Genomic DNA, 22,942 nt, shown 5'->3' with positions numbered 1-22,942 from the left:
GGGAAGGGAAGGGAAGGGAAGGGAAGGGAAGGGAAGGGAAGGGAAGGGAAGGAAGGGAAGGGAAGGGAAGGGAAGGGAAGGAAGGGAAGGGAAGGGAAGGAAGGGAAGGGAAGGGAAGGGAAGGGAAGGAAGGGAAGGGAAGGGAAGGGAAGGAAGGGAAGGGAAGGGAAGGGAAGGGAAGGGAAGGGAAGGGAAGGGAAGGGAAGGGAAGGAAGGGAAGGGAAGGGAAGGGAAGGAAGGGAAGGGGAAGGGAAGGAAGGAGAAGGAAAGGAAAGGAAAGGAAAGGAAAGGAAAGGAAAGGAAAGGAAAGGAAAGGAAAGGAAAGGAAAGGAAAGGAAAGGAAAGGAAAGGAAAGGAAAGGAAAGGAAAGGAAAGGAAAGGAAAGGAAAGGAAAGGAAAAGGAAAGGAAAGGAAAGGAAAGGAAAGGAAAGGAAAGGAAAGGAAAGGAAAAATCTTCTTAAAGGAAAGATCTTCTTAAATCTCAGGAGCATAAGGCTTTGCAGTAACAGCCTTCAGGGACTTGCTTGCACACAATTTACCTCTTATGACACCAGGTACTTCAAGTTGAAAGGAAGGTGTGTCGGCACGTTGGTGGATCTTTTCTCTTCATCAATGGCTGCAGGATGAGTGATGGAAGATCAACCAGAATAACTCTGCTGATGTTAATGGCGCTACCATGAGTTACAGCTTTGGATGCAGGGATAATTTTGCAAATCCTGTTTCCTATGAGAAGATTTTTATCTTCAAGTCCTCTTTGAACTCTTGAATGGAACAGAACAGAAAGGAAGGGAAAGGAACAAAAACAAACAAACAAACAAAAACAAACAAACAAACAAAAAGCCCCACAAAACTTCCTTTCTGTGTCTATTGCCTTTTGCTTCATATTTTTTTATTTTATTTTTTTCTCCCAAGGACAGCCCATTTATAGACAACTTCTATGGGATAGCTGGAGAAAAAAGCAATACACTTTCAGGCTCTGGTGTTCTTTTTTCAAAAATATTTAAGGGTAATTTTTGTTTTACCTCTTTATGTTTTCCCGTGTAGGGTCTGATTTCTTGTGTTAGGCAAGAAGAGATCCAACTGGAGAGGATAACCTGGTCCCCTAGTCAAATCCACCCAGACCTGGAATGAATATTTCTTCCTTCAAGTACTTTGTATGTACTTACATCAGTTGTTGTTTCTCACTTTTTTTGAACGTATATGTGCAGTTCCTGCTCAACTCCTGAAGATGGCAAACATGCCCCATTACAACAGTCATATTAACCTGCATTTGTCCATAACATTGTAAGTGCATGGTATCTTTTATTTTAACTTTATTTCTTATTTTCCCGATGTTTTAAAATCCCAAGTTCATTTAATTACATGCAGAAAACTAATTCCCCCGGGGATCTAAGGATGTCTACAAATCTTTTTATTTTTTATTTCTTATTTTTTATTTCTTATTTTTTTTTAAGGTTGGTTTATGTTGACACTGCAGATTCCTGACAGATACAGCTCTGGATCTTTCTGTTGAGGAGGCAGGGTTGGAGGGCTTGATTATTTGCTGTTCACCTGTCTGGCATCATGCTGAAAAAGTTGTGGCAGGATGTGATACTGAGCATGGTGCCACCAATCACACTGAGGGGCTGGATCACAGTGGTAGGCATTAGCTGGAATTTTGAGGACGTGAAAGGCAGTAGGTGAAATGATGCTTGGGAAATCTGGATAGAGATACCAAGCATCTCCAAAGACAAAAAGCACCAATTTCCTGGTCTGCAGCACCATTTGACTAGATGGTTTGAAGAAGATGCAGCAAAGCCTGTCAGACGGCATGGAAAAAGTATTAAGACTTCAAGCACAGGCTGCCTTATTCATGGGGATGTCTTTTAAGTGCAGAAGAAAAAATAAAAAAAGAAAAAAAAAAGAAAAAAAAAGAAAAATAAAGACAGAACCAGCAAGAAGGAAACTGCAGGTCAAGTTCTATGTACTCATCAGAGCGCCTGGATGAATTGCAGCCATTGAAAGAGCCAAATCATCAGGGGATCTTGCAGAGTCCAACCTTCAAGCTCGGAGGTGTGATGCCTTCTCAGACGCCTTAATTCAAACCAGAATTAAGTGCCAGAACAGGAGGAATCGCTGTCCAAGGCTGCCTGGCCTTGCAGAGAGGTCACAGTTCTGCTCAGCATGACCGTGGCTTACAGCTCCTTTACCTGTTGATCATCCAGGGTGCCTTGGGACTTCCTCTTGATCTTCACATCAGTGCTAGTCTGTCTGAACAGCATCCCTGGAGAAGAGCTGTTTCAACTCACTCTGCACTGACAAGGAATCAAGTCTCTGTCCGTCATCCTACTTCTTTCAGTAGTGAATGCAAAGAGGCCACCTCTCCATAAGGTGATAACTGAGGTCAGCATCCAGGGCAGGTGAGATAAGCTCAGGCCTCACCTCCAAAAATGGCCAAAAAAAGCCCTTTAGAAGTTTTCAGAGTGCTCTGAAGTGCCTCTGTGGAGTTTGCAGGGGGAATCTTACTGACTTTTCCAGTTCTTGAAAGTGTTTGGTGTGGGTGCAGTGAATCAGCTGGTGATAGCTGCATATCATGGTCTATCCTTGGAGTTTTCTGTGTAGCTGAGACTGAGGATGTGAAAAAAAGAGGCTGGTGTTTCCTTGTCCTTAGCATTCCTGTGATGACCGTAAACCTGCTCAGGATGTGGGGATGCGTTTGCTAAAATAGACTATATCATATTGGATTTTAACAGCAAATTTTAGGCATCATGGTGAGAATTCCTAGTAGCTGCACAACGACATTTCAGGGAAATCAAGCAGCCTCAGGAGCAGCTGTCCCAAGTCAGAATGGATGGAGAGCAAACGACACCGAGTCACTAGATGGCAGTAAGGAAAGTCTCATTACAGACATGTCCATAAGGAGGGAATCATGGATCCTAAATGAGACATATGATAGGACAGACAAGAAACCAGATGGATAGATAAGGGGAGAGAAAGATTTAAAAACAAGTAGATATATAGATGTCCACAGAGAGGGATGGACAGATAGCACAGGAGGAGACGGCCCAATGCCCTGTGAGTGTGATTACAGGCAGCGTCATTTTGGGGCTTGGCTGTGCTTGGGACAATAGGAGGCAGTATGTCCCCTGTGCTGGCCCAAGGTATTTCTCACCAAGCTCACAGCTGTTTTCCACCCTCCCATGCACATGAGTTCGGGTGGGGAGGCATGCTGTGCTCCAGCAGCAGGAAACATGATTCCTGCTCCTCCTGGACTGCCTTTGGCAGGCTGCAGGGATGTAGCTCCAGCTCCAGGTGTAGGTGCTTACCACCGCTTTAGGTCATGGTCTAGGAAATTCTACAAGGGTTTACATCTAGGTTTCTGTTCAAGTAAGCTTCAGAGCACGTGGAGGCAAGGATAGGCTGCCTGGGTCCAGCAAGGAGACTTGAGCAGTCATTAAGAGCTGAGCATTGAACAAAGACAGAAAGGTCTTGAGGTCCCTGTCACTGGGCTGCTGATGGACATTTGCCATATGCCTCTGCTTCTTTGTGCCTCTTCTTTCTCTAATGCAAAATAGGGCTGATGACACCTGTTTCACAAGGGAAGTGTTTTGAGATCTGTAAATGTCACAGGTACAATGTGTACACTTGTGGGTGCCAACAAGTACAGTGATCGTTACAAGGCTTTGACAGGCGAGGAGCCTGTTGGACCTTGACTGTTTCTACAAGGGACCAGGCACCAGCTGTTCCCATTTGGGATTTCAGATTTCAGCGATTTGCCCGACCAGCCTTGGAGGAAAAGTTCACCTTCACATCACGCACGCTCTTGCTGACAACCATGAAATCAATGCGTTGCTCCAAACTAATCCCATCATCGTGCTAATTCTGTCTGTAAAGCAAACTGTAGATGGACAAAATTTCCCAGGGCTGTAGGGGTTGCAGATCCCCCATACGGTGGTGCTGTTGCTGCGTTGCTGGTGCACAGAGCCCTCGGTGTGTGGGAGCAGCCCAGACTGTTTGTTTAAAATCTCAGCAACTTCAGAGCATCAAAAATGCATTTGACTTTTTTTTTTTTTTTTGTTATTTTCCTAATTGCTAAGCTCTTTTGGTTGTAAAAGACTCGGAATGTGGGATCCCTGCCAGCCTCTGCTGGAGATGCCTCGTGCATCCCCGAGCTGTTTGCAGGAAAATGGAGTGCATTTTCCCATGCCTACGCTTTGGAGCTGGGGCAAAGTGTGGGGAGAGAAGCTCATGCTGGGATCACAAAGAAGCTTTATGCTTGCTCTGTCCTCACAAAACACTTCCAAACCCCCTTGCGTGCCAGGCATTGCAGCTTCTTTTGGACAGATATATCAAAAAGTAGCTTGAAATACAGGCAGAAAACGTGATTTTCCTGAGACCATGCAATAAGGAAGCATCAGACCTGAACCAGAACACTCAAGCAGAGATGCTTCCTAGACTGTCACCTTCTTCTTCCATCAAAAAAAAAAAAAAAAAAAAAAAAAAAGATTTGATTGCTCTGAGCCCACATAATTTCTATGGGGAAGAGGCCAAGGTTTCTAGTCTGGTGGCTGCAGGTAGTAAATGGTAGACCTGATGGCTGGACTCACCAAGTTTCCTTTGTCCCCCTGTCCTCATTCTGAAGCCAGAGTTTGGGTAGTGGTCTCTCAGAGAGTGGTAGTTACCCCACTTTAACACAGCTTGGGGAAGAGACTTTGGCACCAGAGCTCACTTCATGGTCTTAAATACGGGGAAAGTATTTTCTCAATGGAATATGTTTGTCAGGACTGTTTTGTGACTTGGTCAGGAATTTGTTGACAAAATGCTTTCTGTGTTGGAAAATATCAGTTAGTTGACAAAGAAATGTTCTGCAGAAATAATAAAACTATTTTAAGTTCAGGGTGGATTTTGCAATCAAACCCAAGTAGAGAGCCCAAGATCAATCTAGCATAGCCAATCTCCACCAGTCAGGGTATGCAATTAAGGTGAGGGAGATACAGGATCAGTCTTTTTAAGTCACGTTTCCTTTCCCTTGAGAAGATGCTCTACCCACAGATACTGGAATTCAGATTGTATTTGTCTTTGTCCCTCTTCTTATAACAGTTCTGCTTCGTGTTAACGAATTATAAACTAATTGGACCAGAGAGATGCTGTGTCTTGAAGCAATTTGATTTTGATGAATTGGCAAATTCTGACAAAAACTGTTTCATTAAAAAAGCTTTTTTTCTTGGCTGCTTTATCAAATGCTCCAATGCTTAGGATAGCAGAAGAGAAGCTGTGTAAACCAGGAGAGATAATGGAAATTCCTACTAATATCTGTCATTTCCTCCATTTTGACTGTTTAGCTGAAAAAATTGATTTGAAAAATCAACCCACAGTTTCTCAGAGACATTATGAAAAGAGAGGTATGGGTTGTTTTATTTTTTTGCTAAATATGGTGTATGCAAATGGCTCTAAAAAAGATTTTTTTTTTTAATATTTTTAATATTCTTTCCTCTCTCTGTATATCTTATTTTAAGTACTGGCTAGGAGGCCCTTTGTTATGCAGTATCAGGCAAATGAAACAGTTTCTAATTCCAAGCATTACTTTCCTGTCATGACAGCATGCAAGCCAAAGTGATCAATATAGATTAAAAAATATATATATAATTGCTTCAGAGTTTCCTTGCTGGTATCTACATCCTCAAGGTTTTCTTTGGTGTATCTTCAGATTACCAGATTTTATCTGCCTGTATCATGCTGTGATTCAGTGATGCTCTGGTTTTCTTCTCTCATCAGCCACTAATGATGATATTGGGGATGCAATTAGGGTCTGTATCTGGCCATGCCACCCAGAATGCTCTCTACACTCAGGGGAGATGTGGTCAGAAGAGCTTGGTCTGTTGTTTAACTTAGCCTAAAGATGACACTTGAATTTAGTCAGACAAATTGTGTCTCCAGCTCCATTGGCTTTGTTGGTTAAATCTCTACAGACTACAGTGGGATCTTGGACACCTGGCTAAAAGACAGAGCACTGCATTGCAGACAGTCATGTTTTGTGAAATGTTCACCAATAAATGCATAGATAAATGGAAGAAAAAAAGGGAGAAAAAAAAAAGGTTCAAATAGCATGACTCAAAGCTGATCCCAGTGGTTACATTTTTCGTTTTGTCACTGGACTGAAATCATCCTTCATACATCCCCAGGCAGGAGTCAGAAATCCCTTCTCCTGCTTGACCTTTACAAATTTCACATCCTGCTTCACTGTAACCTTTTCAGACATGCCACAGACCCCAATCATAGATTTTTGCAATCGATACCGTAGCTCTGCAGCGAGCACATGACTTAACTACGTTCTCAGTTTCTTCGGCAAAAACTGAGATGCCGAAGGATGGAGACAGAAATGTGACTGGGATTAAAACGGGGATCTGATGAGACCAAAATGGAGGGGACAGACTTACAGAATGCAGCTTGAGCACAAAGGTGCAGTTTTCATGAATCAAGTTTTCTGATGAGCAGCAAAACTAGTGAAGCTCAGTTCCCCATGCACATGTACCCTCTGCTCCCTAAGCTCCAAGCTCCCTGTTTAGGTATTGTCAAGGTATTGTCACACGCCCTTCAGCTTCCTCCCATGATTCCTTTCTCTTCATCTGGGCAAAAGGCACCAAAATTCAGGGTATGGATGTGATGCTGGGCCCATCTAACCTATGTGCTGAATTACCAGCTGGCTGCTGTTTCTAAAAGTGGTTGAGGAGCCGAGGTCCTTTGGTGGGATTACTCATTTGGGTTTCTCCGTTTGACCATTTTTCACAATCCTAAGAGCATGTCTAGACCTTTGAGATCTTTCTCCTCATCGAATTTGTTTGAACCTGGGTTGCTGCTAGCCAGCCAGATGTGTGGGTGGATGGATGGAAGGATGGAGAAGCAATGCAAATAACATAAGCCATATTTCCATAGGAGACCAGGTTAAGACTTATGGGACTATAGGTAGAGCATCCAGAGATGGGAAAGAAAAAGTAAAAAATAAATAAAAATAAAAAAAAATAAAAAAAAATAAAAAAGAGGAGGGAAGATTAAAAAAAACAACAAAAAACTAACAAACAAACAAACAAAAAAAAAATAGGAAATGTCAGGGATGTTACAAAATAATTGCTGACCAGGGAACAGAAACAGATAAACAGTTAACAGGGAAAGGAACGGGTGCTATTCCTCCGTTGTGGTCCACAAACCCAGAGTAGGAAAGGAAAGAGCTAAGACTTTAGGAGTTTGGGGACAGTTTGCTTCTCCCATTTGATGGTTCACATTGGATGGACCTTGGCTAATTCTTCACTGAACAAAGCAAGGTCGTACGCTCTCGGGGGGTTTGCAGCCCGGCTTGAATTAATTTTCTATTAATTACTGGAGTGATTTTAGCATGAATAAGCAATGGCTATTTTTGGCAGCAGGACTGATTAGGCATCAGAAGGAACTACCCTGGGAACTGGTGGGGCACCTGCTGCTTTGGAAGGGGAGAGCAGACATCCCCGTTCAGAGCAAAGCATCCATCTGGCTCAGGTACTGCCTCTGACATTGGTCCTTAGTGGATGCACAGGGAAAGATTATGAGAGAAGAAGGCAGAAAAAATCCTGCTTTCTCTCACCATATCTCCCCGGCTTTATCTACCTGTGGCTTTGTGGCTTCACAAGCAGGAAGTGCCATCCACACTATCCTGCTTCTTTGTGACATATTTGTTTCTATGAATTTCTCCCAGCTATTTCTCAGCCATTTATATTCTTTGGTACTAAGATATTCTCTACAAAACTTTCACTTATCTTCAGACTCACATCTGCTCTTTCCAAGACTAAAAAAAAAAAATCTGTTCTTTTTCTCTTTCCTCCCTGGCCATGTTTTCCAGATCTCTGCTTTTGCTTCTCTCTGGAGCGGCTCCAACGGGTACATCTTCTTGCTGAGGTCATCAGCTCAAGGCTAGAAGCCTTTTGGAAGAGAGATTTTTGCCAAAAGTGAAGTAGTGCTCTCAGCTCAGCGCCAGTGGGAACGGCGTAAATTCTGCAGGAGCTGAGACACCGTGGTCTGATGTTTTCCTCTGGCCATTCATTTCTGAATCCATGGCAACCTTTTAAAAACTTCCTGAGAGAAAGTGACAAACAAGTGCTTTGAAATACAATGCCGACACCTCTCTAAGTAAATTAAATATTCCTGTTATTTATTTGTTTGTTTATTTATTTTTGTTTGTTCAGTATTATTATTTTTGCCTCTGAGACCAGTTGACAAGAAATGGCTGTGCAAACACTACAAAATTTTTTACCGTGCAAGTAGGAGGACTATAAGAATGCTGGCTGTTGGAAATAGTCCCAGGCCCATACTCACTTCCAACTGTACAAGAATTGTTTGGGACAGTTGTAGGCATTTCACTGTATTTATTGGACTAGGTGTTGTGTGATTGTTGACTAAAAAAACGTTAAATATTAAGAATAAATAATAAGTTACTGGCAAGTTATGCTGATAGGGATGTAGCAGGGTATATAAAGTTTTGCAAAGCTATCTAAGTTAAGGTTTTTAGCCTAAGATAACTGAAAAAAGAGACATAAAGGGAAGAAGAATCAGAAGAAATAGTCACAGGTGAGAAGTGCGCAAAGAACCTGTTTTCCATCTGAACAGCCAGAATCAGCCACAGCACCAAATCAGGCTGGGTTACACAGAACTTGCCTAAAAATAAGGTTATAAATTTAACAGATGAATTTATCAAATTTATAATAAAGCAGATTTGTGTTAGAGACTGCAGAGAGTGGGCTGTGCCCTGAAGATGTTCCAGTTCCCAGTGTGGGGGCACACAGACTCTTTCTACTTCAACACCAACAGCTTTAACCCCAAATATCTGACCCCTGTTAGTGTTTCTTAACAGCATAAAACCTACAAAACATTTAGCAGGAATAGGTTATTCTTTTTGTTTTGCTTATCAAATTGTGCTACTTGCAGCTTAGGGCTATTTGTAATATTCCTCCATACAGCATTGTTTTGCCTTATTTTGACTGCTTTGCAATTAATGTTTTATGTAAGAATCTTAGAATCTTTCAAAATCAATTTTCAGTTTTGTGAAATTCTTTTTTATTTTTCCTTGAACTAGCAAACCATTACTGGACTTGTGCTAAAACCTTTCTAAATTCAGGACAGCTGACAGTGTTCAGACCAATTTAGTAGCATAGAAATAGCCAGTGTTCACCACAGGGAGGTTGTTTTTACAGTGAGCTGAGGCTTTTTGGCCATGAAAACATTAATTATAGTCCACAAATTTGGGATGACTCCTGCTTTTCTGGTGAGCCTGGCTGCAGTAGCAGCAGCCAGGCTGTTTGTCCAACTTTGCTTTGTGGATGATCTGGGAGGCAGGTGTTGCATTTGAGTCAGTGCTCAACATCTACCAAATAGTGCACTTTTTTTTTGTTTCTTTTTGTTTCTTTTTCTTTTTCTTTGTTTTTCTTTTTTCTTTTTCTTTTTCTTTTTCTTTTTCTTTTTCTTTTTCTTTTTCTTTTTCTTTTTCTTTTTCTTTTTCTTTTTCTTTTTCTTTTTCTTTTTCTTTTTCTTTTTCTTTTTCTTTTTCTTTTTCTTTTTCTTTTTCTTTTTCTTTTTCTTTTTCTTTTTCTTTTTCTTTTTCTTTTTCTCTTTTTTTTCTTTTTATTTTTTTCTTTTTCTGTTTTTCTTTTTCTTTTTCTTTTTCTTTTTCTTTTTCTTTTTCTTTTTCTTTTTCTTTTTCTTTTTCTTTTTCTTTTTCTTTTTCTTTTTCTTTTTCTTTTTCTTTTTCTTTTTCTTTTTCTTTTTCTTTTTCTTTTTCTTTTTCTTTTTCTTTTTCTTTTTCTTTTTCTTTTTCTTTTTCTTTTTCTTTTTCTTTTCTTTTTCTTTTTCTTTTTCTTTTTCTTTTTCTTTTTCTTTTTCTTTTTCTTTTTCTTTTTCTTTTTCTTTTTCTTTTTCTTTTTCTTTTTCTTTTTCTTTTTCTTTTTCTTTTTCTTTTTCTTTTTCCTTTTTCTTTTTCTTTTTCTTTTTCTTTTTCTTTTTCTTTTTCTTTTTCTTTTTCTTTTTCTTTTTCTTTTTCTTTTTCTTTTTCTTTTTCTTTTTCTTTTTCTTTTTCTTTTTCTTTTTCTTTTTCATTTTTTTTAATTTTATAAAAAATATCCTTCAAAATACATCCTATGGGAAGGAAAAAACACACAGATAGTCTCCAAATGAAATGAATCCACACAGGTGGACCACAGTTTTTAAGAGAAACCCATAAAAAACAAAAGCATGGCAATAGTTGTTCATCTGCCTAGTAGGTCTCCATTGGCAGAATAATTGAGCATACCCAGAATATAATCATCAATGCTCACTCCCAACTCTGCCTTGCAGCCAGGGTTCAAAAGGTGCAATGTGTACAGTGATTGCTTTGCCTCCGTGCTGAAATGCAGCTGCCTCAGGGGTGAAACAGAAGGTGGAGCTGGGCTTTTGCCAGTGGTGCCCAGTGCCAGGACAAGAGGCACTGGGCACAACCTGGAGAACAGGAGGGTCCCTCCGAACATCAGGCACTATTTCTGTGCTGTGCTGGTGCTGGAGCCCTGGCACAGGCTGCTCAGAGAGGTGCTGGGGGCTCCTCCTTGGAGGTCTTCAAAAAAACATCTGGACATGGTCTTGTGCAAGCAGCTCTGGGTGTCCCTGCTTGAGCAGGGGTTGGATCAGATGGACCCAGAGGTGCCTTCCAACCCCAACCACTCTGATTCCATGATTTTGTGAAATGGGAGGGCTGCTTAACAGTGGACAGCAATGCTGCTTGGAAATTCAAGACAGATATATTCATATCTGTAATGATCATTATGAGATTTAGGGTTCAAAGAGATGTTCTGGTGGCCTGGAGCCTGGCCAAGGCACACCAGTGACCCTTTCTGCTATTTCTGCTCGTGGGGAGCCCCACTTGCTCTGCCTCTCAGCAGCAGCTGGCATCTCTGATAAAACAGCCCCTAGCATTGCTCTGAAATGATGCCTCAAAGGTGATTTCCCAATTACCTAGGGACTGTGTTTGGCAAAACAAGCAAAAAAGCATGTACTTAACCTTAGATATACACATTAAGTCCCATTTGGCTTGGCTGGTTAGGTGACTTCGTGTCTCACTCAATAAATGCCCTCAAACAAAAGATAGTGACACCCTCCACACCCCCAGGCCTTTTATTGTTGTTATTTATTCCCACTAACACAGGAATTTCTTGCTTTCCTTGGTCATATTGCTCTATCATAATATGCTTATTGCTCTGTAAAAAGAGCTGAGGCACCAGGTTGGATTGAAAGCTACTTGCTTTTACATATGTTCATGTGAATTTCTGTTTTAGTACCTACTCTTGCTTTTTTTCCCCATTTTTTTTTTAATAACCCTGCTTTCGAGCAAGTTGCCTGGTAATTACACTGTCTTTGATAAACATTTCTATTAACCACAACTTGTAAATACCTTGCCTACTCTAGCTGCGTGCAATTTATCATAAAGGCTTGGGAAGCCTTTGCTTTGCCTGTTCTGTGTAGAAGAAAGGGAAATAAAGAGGTAAACTCACAGTTTTATTTTAAGTAAGCTATTAAGAATGGGGCTTACCTTCATAGGTATTTATTTATTTATTTATTTATTATTTTTATAACTGTGACAGCTTAGACTTCCTTTAGCAGGGTTATGTATTTTGCTTCCTAGCTTTATATAATGTTTTATATATTGGGTTCTGGCAGTATCCATTGCACCCAGGTTTTATGAATTTCTTTGATCCCTATTCCATTTACCCACATCTGCTTTATTAAAGACCACCATGGTGTGTATAAGTGTAGACCCCTGCAGACCTGTTTGACACGAGCCTTCACCCAATCTCAATTTAGGAGAGTCTCAGCTCAGTCTCCATCTCCAGCAGATTTCTCACAGTGCAAAAGGCAGGAAGCAAGTTGAGGAAAAGTCTTGTTAAAAAGGAGGAAAAGAAGTGTTTCTCATTGCCTTTGGCATTCAGGTGATGAACATGTTACGGTGCTTTGGGCTAGTGAGCATGTACCAATGGCTGCTTTCCTGTCCCTACTGCTACTTCCTACTCACTTGCATTTCACAGAACTGCAGACTGGTTGAGGTTGGCAGGAGCTTCTGCAGGTCACCTGGACCAACTCCTGCTCCAGCAGGGCCACCTACAGCAGGTTGCCCAGCCCCACGTCCAGGTGGGTTTGAAGATCCCCAAGGAGGAACCCCTAGCACCTCTCTGGGCAGCCTGTGCCAGGGCTCCAGCACCAGCACAGCACAGAAGTGCTGCCTGATGTTCAGAGGGACCCTCCTGTGCTCCAGGTTGTGCCCAGTGTCTCTTGTCCTGGCACTGGGCACCACTGGCAAGAGCTTGACTACACCCTTTTTTCACTCTACCTTCAGTTATTAAGGAAAAGGATGAGCAGCCCCAGCAATCTCAGCCTCTCCTCACCAAAAAGAAACTCCAGTCCCTTTGTCATCTTTGTGGACATCTTCACTGGACTCTGGGATGGGAATGGTGTTTGCTGACCTCTTCCACTGCACTCCTGCCATGGAGACATGCACACTGACATAACCTTTCCAGGCAGAAAATCACTCTCAAGAAGCACATGGAAATGTAGGAAATCATTTTTAAGTGTTTGAAATATAAATGGGCATCCAAATCATTCCCCTCAGGTCTAACTGTGGTGGGCAGAGTGCTAAAGAGGCATTTGCCTTCTGCAGGCACCTCAGCATGGGAAATATTGAAGAGCTGACTAATATCAGGAGCTAACCAGCTTTTAATAGGTACGTTATTATCAACTCTGGATTTGTGAAGTGCAGCCACTGACTTATAATAGTAACACTCTCCTTAGCCCTGTTTCACAGCTCCACAAAGACAACTCTTCTGACTGCTGAGGTCTCCACATTTTCGAGAAGGATTTGTAACTTGTGGTACTTGAAGGTCCTTGAGCTCACATCTGCTGAGAACATAACCTCTGTGAAGTATCTCAGATAGGGTAATTGCTAATGAAGACATTCAGCGCCAGTAGGCACCTCTGTAGATATTACTTTATCTTTTCCTAGTCCCATTTAAGTGAGAGATGCTTCTTCTTTATTTGAATGAACTCCTGATTAAAGCTGTTTGAAAATATTCATAAATTCAAAAATACCCATTCTTCAGTTGGATGCTGCCTCAGACATTTTCCCTCAAGCTCTTTCTGTCCTACCCAAGAAACAGAGCTCATAAGATAGCCTCGTGGAGGGATGGGAAGCAGAGGATGTTTTAGGGTTTATCTCTTCTCAGAAAATCCTTCTATCCCTGTTCCTCACCAGCCACCCATGTTTCAACTTTTTGGTATTTTCAGCCATGGCTCTTCATGGGTACACATCTGTGGATGTAATTGCTGCTGTTGCAAAGCAGGTGGCATTTATTTGCTTCTGACCAGCAGGTTTCTCAATTCAGGCCCAGTGAAATGGGCACTTTCTATGTCTGGAAGGCAGTGAAGAGGAGGAGGCTTCTAAAGATGTCTTGGCATAAAACCTAAGAGGATTTTAACCACCAGTCTTGTAAGGCTCCAAGTCTCTTCCACCACTGCTCATCTGTAAGGAGTTCTTTATGGGAGAGAAGTTTCCTTGTGCCATGGGTCAAATATTTCCCCATTGCAACTAGGGTTTTATAGGACTGCTTTTGCTGCTTCCTTCCCTTGTTATTTCTCCTATCTGCCAACTCACCCTGGCTTTCAAAACCCAACTCACTGGCAGAAACCACAAATCCATGTCAAATTTGCCAAAATATTTAGAAGAAAGTAACAAAACACACACAAAACAGTTTGTACCATTTCTATGGTAGAATAAATGTTTGTGAATGTCTCTGCAAAGGGGACTTCTTTATTTCTGCTTTTCACCTGAGGGAAACCTTTTGCTCACCATTTTCTAGCAGATGTTCCTTGTGTCCCTGAGTTTCAGAACATTTTAAACACTTATCTACCAAACTCCCATTGGTGGAAAGTCTTAAAATCTGACCTGAGGCTTCCTGTGTAGGATGGGAAAATGCAGACAAATATGGAATTGCTGAAGTTCATAAATTAGTAGTACCTAACTGAAGTTTGTTGAATTTCATAAAACAGTAGTACTTAACTCCAAGACTGCAATCATCAAAATCGCTGCTCAGTTTAAACCTAACCATGAGATTACTTAAAGCTGTTCAAAGGCAATTGAGACATAGTACAATGAAGAAAGAAATCAGCTATTTTCACCTAAGCCCTGTCAGACACAGAAATCCACCCAAATTTCCCCCAGGATCCAGAAAGGCTTCACATTGAGTTGGGAAATGCCTTGAGCAATTTCTTGGAGAACTTGATGATCTTTTTGAGTAATGGATTGTCCAAAGACAAATTTCTGTCTCCTTTACTGCCTGATGTAGCTGATATCCAACTTTTGCTGATAACAAAGTTGCAATTTAGCTGCAAACATTCCTCCTCGAGGTGTTCCTTTTCCCTAAAACGTGTGATTGTGTAGTTCCTACGTACCTCAACCAGGAAGGACGGCGTTACACAACGTTCCCCTGAGTCAAACCATGTTTCTTTACTCCTGCTTCTCACCTGAGAAGGTGGCTTTTGCCCGCCTTGATTAACACTTTTGCTTTTTCTTCAGTTTATTTCTGTGTGTTTTTGTCAATGCTGTTATTGCTGCTTTGTCTGGCAGGCAGGTTCTGGGGCAGGACATATCTGATTCCTGTTTCTATTAACATGCATGACCTCAGGCAAGGATTCTCCTTGGTTGGAACTGAAAGAGTGAAAGCCCAGGGTCAGGGCATTATTTGCTTCACCAGGATTCTTTGAGGATAGAGCATTGCCTGCTGCTGTAAAGATAAAGAGGAGAGGCAGTGTCCAGGCTTTCTGTAGAGACTTTGGCCCAGAGCACGTGCCAGGTGATTTGTGTTGAAAGCAACATTGCTTTTCTTTCAGCCCCCATGTGGCTTTTAAGGCAGCACCTGGGAGCATGTGTCCTACCTAAATCATAGACACGAGCTATAAACCTCGTGGCAGGACTGGGGGCTCTTCAAAGACAGTAACCAGCACTGTATTTTTCAGGCAGCAGGTATTAATTAAAGGTGGAGTGATGAGTGTGCTCCTTGCCAAAATGCTTTCACAGTGGAGGGAATGAGCAGGGCTGTCTGCATGTCTGTACATGGAGAATGGGTATGGAGAGCAATAAAGGTGGTGGTATTATTAGGGCTGAAGGAAGTAAGAGTGGTGGGATTTTTCTTCTGAATCATTCTACCTTGAGCTGTGTCAGAAGGATAACAAGGAGAAATGGAGCTGTGACATTGGAAAAGTCTAGATGGATAGCTCCTAGGTTATCTATCCAAGACCCAGAGAGGCTGGGACTGATAGTTATATGTATATATATATGAATGTATAATAGATAGATCTATAGATAGATCTATAGATAGATCTATCTATAGTTAGATCTATAAATATGAATGCATAATATATATAATATATATATATTAATCTGAAAGTGAGCTTAGTTTCCATTGAATCCTCATTTTTAGGGTTTAATGAATGAAAAGACAGTAAAGACAGCACACACATCCCCTGCAACAGTCACTGCCTTTTTGACAAATGTGTGGGTCTTTGGAAAGCTGATTCTCATCCCTTGTGCATGTAGAAGAGCTGGTGGGCCTGGAAAATCAGCTCTTTTTTGGTCCTGGTTCATTGAAGAGCACAGAGCCAAGGGATGCTGAGCATGTGGATGAGGGTGGCTGGGAAGGGTGAGGAAGTCCAGCAGAGTGCTGCCCACCCCATGTGTGCAGTGCCAAGACCATTGCCTGTGCAGGGGAAGGACAGCACAAAGCACCAAGGGCCAGTCCTGCAGGGAAATTCTGTCTCCATAGCCCCTCGCAGAGTTTTCTCCAGCACTGCTTTCACACAGGGTCATGTATGAGGAATTGATAGGCCTGACTCTTGCAGGCAAGGTGCTTTACAGTGGCTGATTGCACTCTCAAAAACAGATTTTGTTTTTCCTTGAAGCTTCCTTGGGGATTGATGAGCTCATCACATGCATTGCTGCAGACCAAGAGTGGTTGCTCCCATGACATGAGAGACCTCTTGCCCTTCAACAGGGCAGACAAGTATTTGAAAAGCACATTTCATCTTTCACTGCCTTTGATTTTTTCCCATCCTGGATCCTGAAGTCAGCAGGTACAGCTTGGATCTCACCAGGCAGCAGGTCCAAGGAAACTGTGGCAGGAACTGGGTAGGAGCACAACCAGCTCCCCATCAGACCCTGAGCAAGGGCTCAGGGAGCTCACTGGCAGAGGTCAGAGTTTCCTAACAAAGATGTGAACATTTTTTTTACCTATGGCAGAACTTGCCTTTGGCCTAGTGACAACAGCAGAAAGCAGTCAACAGCTTTGCACTAAATGTCCACCTGCTCCTTTTCCTTCTGTACTCACTTAACATCTGTCCTCTCCCTTTGCATTGCAGTTATTGTGAGTCTGGTGCAATGTGTGTGATACGTTTTTAGGGGTTGGGCAGGAAGCTCACAAATTGTTGGTGGAGAGTAATGCTGTCAGATGCCAGCTCGCACTGCTGAGAGTGCATGTCTCAGTTGCACGGAGTGGATCCCAGGGCTGACTGGAGAATCACCCCTCTTGCTTTGCCATCATGCTTCTTTTTGTAGGTTGGGTGAGCATAATTTGTCTCAGAGAGTCTCTGGGGTAAATCCAGGCAATTCACTTGTTTGAAAGTGTTCCTCTGTAAGTCTTCCAGCTGAGCTGCTCCTGCCAAAGCCCCTGAAAATGAAGACACTCAATAAAGGTGTTAAGAAAGCACAAAGGCGTGACAACAGCAAGATCTTAAAATAGGAAATCTTGTAAATCAGTCAGGTGGATTATTCTTCCTTATTTTTGCTTTGGCTTTTGATTTATTTTGTTCATTGCTCTAAGAATTGTCAGGTAGAAAACACAGGTATCAGCCTGATCGATACCTGCTCCACAGGTGAACAAAACCTACTGGATATGTAGCATCTCAGGGTAAGATGTTCCTGGATTTCCCAATTCCCTGGATGGACTGGCTTGAGTTGTAGTAGTGCAGCTCTCTTTGGTCTCCTGGCCGCTGAATGATGTATATAAAGGGGTGGGGGACCACATCATCCTAACCCACTGAAGATTGGGAGAACAAATAAGAAAGGTGAAAAAAGGGGCCAGTGGGGATGTATATGTACTGATAATTCTGCAATACCTGTGGCACAGACAGGTTATAGAGATCAGAACAAGAAGGACTGAGAAGGGGCAATTATTGAATGTAGTCTTGGACCTCCTCTCATTCTTTGTGATCTCAGATACTTAAATGCCCTGTCTGCAAAATTTTTCAATAGTTATTGATTATAGGTCAGCTGCACAGGGCCATGTAATCATAGCTAGTCTTATTTAGAATTCCTCAATGGTTTATCCCAAAGCATTTTGGTGAGGAGGTGAGGCTCACAGGGGGAGGGAATATTGTTTCTGAGACTAACAGATGCAGCTGGAGAACACTGTTGAGCTCTCAGGCACAGAAACCCTTCATCAGGTCTGAAACAGAAGCAGCAGGCTTGAACATAAGAACAGCTGAGAGCAAAATTACTCCGAGTTATCTTCCTGGTGTTAATTGGTGAGATAATTTGAAACGAAAGGCATCTTATACTTGTGGAGCAAGCAGGTGTGTTGGTAGGGCCAGTAAGTGATAAGGTCGTTACCCTGCAGGATAGAGAGACAGAAAAGAAGCAAATCTAGTGTTATTATTCTCCTTTATATACTCTGGGAAATTGAGAAATAGGTAAAAAAAAATGCCTAAGGTCATCCCACTGGTAGTAACAAAGCTGAGAATAAAACTGAGAGTCTTGAAACTGAGTCCACGGAGCCTGGGATTTCCCTGCTTTGTTCCGATGCTTCTATAGTGGGAATAATTTCTTAGTTCATGCTATCACATTTGCGCTGTACCTTCCTTACTTGGTGTATGACAACATCGTAATGCAAGACCTGATCCACAGAATGGGAGGGCAGCTCCAACCACGCTGACTGGTCTGCCTGAGATAACTTCTGCCTCTGATGTCCATGTAGAAGATAAAATGTAGGGACATACTGGTTCCAGTTCCAGTGTTACCTCGGTTAGCATTAGCTCGGGTGTCTGTGCCTCACTGCATGGTAGAAATGTGCCTTTTCATTCTTTCCAAACTTTTATCCACATGACAGTTCAATGAAGAGATTATCCTTGCTAGCCCAGGTTTCTACCTTCCTTATCTTCAATGCTCTTCATGTATATCTTCAACCACTAGACACATATCTGGCCCTGCTTGGAGCAGGAGGTTGGACCAAATGCCCTCCTAAGGTCCTTTCAAACATAAATTGTGGTGTGATGTCATGATCCAATGGTCCGTAGCTGCTGCTTTGAATCAGAGCCTCACAGTTTTGCTGCATGTTCAGCACAGAAGGGGTTTGTATTCTAGTTTTTGCATTCAGTGTTTTCAGGGGAAGAGACTTGTGATTTGATTCTGGAGTCAATTTCAACTGTCTTGTCGACTGTGATCCAGGGCTGAATCAAGGAGCATCTCCATGCAAGGAGCATCTCCCACTGGGAGTCAGCGCTGTTACTCTGAGATGAGAAGACAAGGAGCTCATAGTGAGAGAGAAAGAACTTCCTTCTTGTCCTCTGCTCACAGAGCTTACGGTGGAGATGCAGTTAATGCTCATCGGGGACTTTGCTTTGCAGTTTTCCTTGCATACTGTTCTTCATAACCTTCCACCACGAGTCAGTCCCAATTTAGCTTTAACAGAGAAATCGGCTGCCAGTTGAGGAATTAATTGCACTGGAGACCTTCAACGACCTCTGCATTAATGAACCAAAATTCAGATATTCATGACTTAATGAAAAACACAGCAGAAAGGCTGGCTGTGGGTTTCAGGCAATGCTGTATTGAATGGAGGAAGCATTTGCTTCTGGTTAGGACATTAATACAGGGAGGATAGAGCAGAGTGGCTTGTCACCATCTGTCTGTTCAACCTGGAGCACAGCCAGGAGAGTCAGGCAGTTAATTAGAAATAAGAGCTGCTTCCTTTCACAGGCATATATATGTGTTTATATATAGGCATGTGTGTATATTGCCATTAGTAGAAGTATCTCCTTCCTTCCTAATTAGATGAGTCAGCCAAAATTTTGTTGGACGATACTAGCTCTGGAGAACTCGCTCAGCCACATCAATCTGCCTTTGCTTTTCATTTGTCCTCATGAGCTCCAGGACAAACCAAAGGAAAAAAAGCTTTACAGCAAAAGATGATATAATAACCAGATAGCTCATACTTTTTGAATGGGCTTGAAGAGATGTCATTAGACTGAAGGAGGAAAGCCATCATTTGTGTTACAGGAGTTATTCTACTTGCTGGCAGCAACAGCTGACAAGCTTCTCCTGATGTGTTAAATAAACTGACTCCAAATGTGCTTTGCTAGCAGATATCATCTCCTTCTCCTAGATTTCTACAGTGTCCATTCAGCCACCTGAAGCAGCTACTCCTGCAAGGAATGGAGCTTCTTCTTAGGCCATTAGGATCCAGCTGATGAACTCAGAAAGGCTGTGAAACTTCAAATAACCAAGTATCTATCAATAGTGGCCATGCTTTGCAGACCTCGGGCAAGTTTTCTGTTGTCCTGTGAAGAAAATATGCTGTGTCCATAAACAGTGGGTCCTGACAGAAACACTCGTGTGGATTTTGTGTCAAGGGCTTACAGGGTTGCTGTTTCTACCTCTCCATCCAGCTTTTGGTGACAGAATAGAATGTGTATCTGCCCAGAAATCGCTTCATTTTTTGGTTTAGCATCACTAGTTAAAAGCAGAGATGAAAGTAGATTTTCTTTCAAGGTGTGAGGAGGCCCACATGTTCTTAAAGCTCTTGAGATTTGCCAGAACCTGTCTTCTGAATATATCACAACAGGGAGCTTTTTGTGCAACCTATACCTTCATGTTATCTGGGTCCTCTGGGGGCTGGGTACCCCATTCCAGCCACCGAGCCAGCTGCTTTAATTTTCCAGACTGTGTTTTTTAATTTTCATTTTCATTGAGGTTGAAAAAGACTCCAAGATCATCAAGTCTAACTGTATCCTGAAGTGGCAGCTGTGCTTCATTCTAGTTTTCCTGACACCTCTTGATGGCTTCAGCTCCCAAGAAATCTTTGCTAGAGGGGACAAGTCTAATCCAAACTTTATTTGCTGAACAACTGGGGAAGATTTTACCTCCCATGGCACAGGTATTTTTTTCACCTTGTTCCTCTTGCTTGACATTCAAACATTGACTTGAAAGGAAATGAAAAAAAGAAGAAGGAAATGTTAGGAGGAATTCATCTGAGAAAATGTGTGCCTCTCGTGAAGGCCTCTCTGTGGACTTACCAGTGAAATTTAGGAAAGTTTTGTTCTCATTCTAAAGCAAATTCCTTTGTCCTGTTCGAAGGCTGACAAAGCTGATGCTGCTCTGCAGGTTTCTGCTGATGAAAATGGGCACTTTGACACCAACTAAGATGGAGACATCTGCACACCAGCATGTAGAAACAGCTGAGATGTGCTGTCCCTCATGTCATATGAGGACTCCAGCATCTGCTGTAGAGGGACAGGGTTTCCCATGGATCCAGTGTTGAACCAGACAGTCTCTTGTAAGTCTCAGCTGTCCTTGAGAATCTCAGATAGTACCAGATGCCAGAAAATGGTCTCGTTATCAAAAAAAATCTTTGGTCCTTCACCCAAACTCTGTTCTGCTTAATCACAGGAACATCTCTGAAAGGAGAGAAGGCAGCAGTGGTCCTCAGAAGATTTTTTTTCTTGTTCCAGACAGCTTCATCTCTTCCTTTTCACTGTCAGACAAACCTTGGAGAGTAAATCTTTTCTTTCTCACCTTGCACTTAATCATATCTTTATGTCCCTAGGGCCGTGACCTTCCTCCCACCTCCTCATTATTGCTTTGCTCTTTCACTGTGTTGCAATTTTCTGCGCTGAGAACTTCCAGTGCACCTCTCCCAATAGGTTCCCGGATGTGCGTTTGTCAGGAAAACTCTTGCTTTTTGGTAAATGATTCTTAGAAGAAATGTGACATGAAGAAGTGATTACACTGGGAGGAAAGAATGACTCTAGGTAGATCTGGTTTGCAGGGACTGTCTGCAAGGCTCCTTGTGGGCAGTGAAGACTACAGGGTCTGTTTTTCTAGAAAACAGACAGATGTTTAACATTCAAATGAAGCAAGTCCCCATCCCTTTGCTTCTAGCAGACATCAGTGTGTGTGCACAGATAAGAGATGAGCTAAGGTTCACAGCTCACTTGTGGAATGACTCATCCCTTTAATTACATCCCTTTAATTACAAATTAGCCTCCTTGACCTTTTCTTCATGCTTTCTCCTGAGTGCCACAGCACAGTCTGATCTCTGTTGCCAAGAGCAGAAGTAAGCAATGTCTTTTGGTGGAAAAGCTGTTTGAGCTGTGGCAAACAAGTCGTCTCCATTAATCCCAAAGGAGCCCATTTTCTTGAAAAGGTCTTTGTGATTTAGGGAGGGCTGGAAAATGCAAAGCCCAAGTCACCTGCAAGAGAAAAAGTCCAGCAAATGAAGATACTAAGATCTGAGCGAAAAAAAACCAACCTCTAAAGACTGGGAAGAAACCTGGGATTCCTGGACTGATTCACTGTTCTGTTAGATCTCTTTGGTATTCACTGAAACTCCACTGAAAGCAGTGATGCTGCTTCTTGGCAAGACTATTTGTGGAATCCAATACGGAGACCTCCATGAGACGATGGGTAAAATGTTTCTAAAACTGGCAGTTCCTTGGAAGTAATTAATAGGGGAAATGGAGATTACTTGTGATTTTTTTTTTTTTTTCACTGAACCATCAAAGTCTTCAGGAACAGAACTTCCTAAAAAGGAGAAAACACTGTTTGAAGCCACTTGCCTTTATTCATCAGTGAATTTTTGAAATCTTCTACCCTGCTAGAATGTTTGGAATAACACCAGATTCGCCCACTCTGTGCTGACATTTAACTCATCCCATTATATGTATTACGCCACCACTCCAGCTTTATCTAGGATATAATGTAAGGAACATATACACAGATTTAGAAAAATATAGATTCCTATATGCTTATTTATAACAGTACGTATATTTATAATTATCTTAATTGTGAAGAAAGTTAAGCACACAGTAGAACAACAATGGCTTCTTCAGTGGTATAAAAATGCCAAGAAAAGCTCTTCCTTCTCAGTGGAAAATGTACATTTCCTTAAATGGTCAGGGAAAGCTCTATTCTTTTTTTAAAAATGGAGGGCAAATAAAAAAGTTCTGATTTTTTTTTCCCCTAAGAATTGATTCCAGAATAAAGTTACTTTTTCTCTCATTGAGAAAAATACACTCGAGAAGATGTGAAATTTTCCATAGTGAAACGATTGAATGATACACACTGGCCCAGCCAAGAGTTAATGCTAGTTAAGCTTTTTGATTTGATCCCTGACTTTGAAAACAAAATTATTTTTGAAACTTCCTTAGAAAACCAAAAGCATCATGTATCTTCAGAGCTCAAATGGGTCCTCTGTATCACTTGTTTAAAAGCAAGGTTTAGTATCCCGGGTAAGGTAATGTGTTGTGGTCATTGCTAATGAAGATAGAGCTGGTCACTTCCTCACTGAGCCTCCACTCGTTGGTATAAGTCATTCCACATGGGAGATGTGACCTGAGAAGCAGGACATGAGGCTGGGAAGGGTACTGAAGCTCATGCAGAGGCAGAGTGATGCATTTGTTCCTCAGGTGCTCTTTCAGCATCCAAGCTGTGGTGTCCAAGCCCACAGATGCAGTGCAGAAGAGAAGTAAGGCTGGGGGGCTGACTTGTAAACTCATCCCTGAGCTGATGGTGGCGATGGGCTGCCTTCAGCCTCACAGGGTGGGAGCTATGTGGAGCAACACCTGGGAACAGGCAGAATAAGGAGGGGTCACAAGGAGT

This window comes from Anser brachyrhynchus (assembly GCF_964034855.1).
Source record: "Anser brachyrhynchus genome assembly, chromosome: 2".
Taxonomy (NCBI): domain Eukaryota; kingdom Metazoa; phylum Chordata; class Aves; order Anseriformes; family Anatidae; genus Anser; species Anser brachyrhynchus.
The sequence above is the reverse complement of the archived record's forward strand: the minus strand, read 5'-3'. Positions refer to the sequence as shown.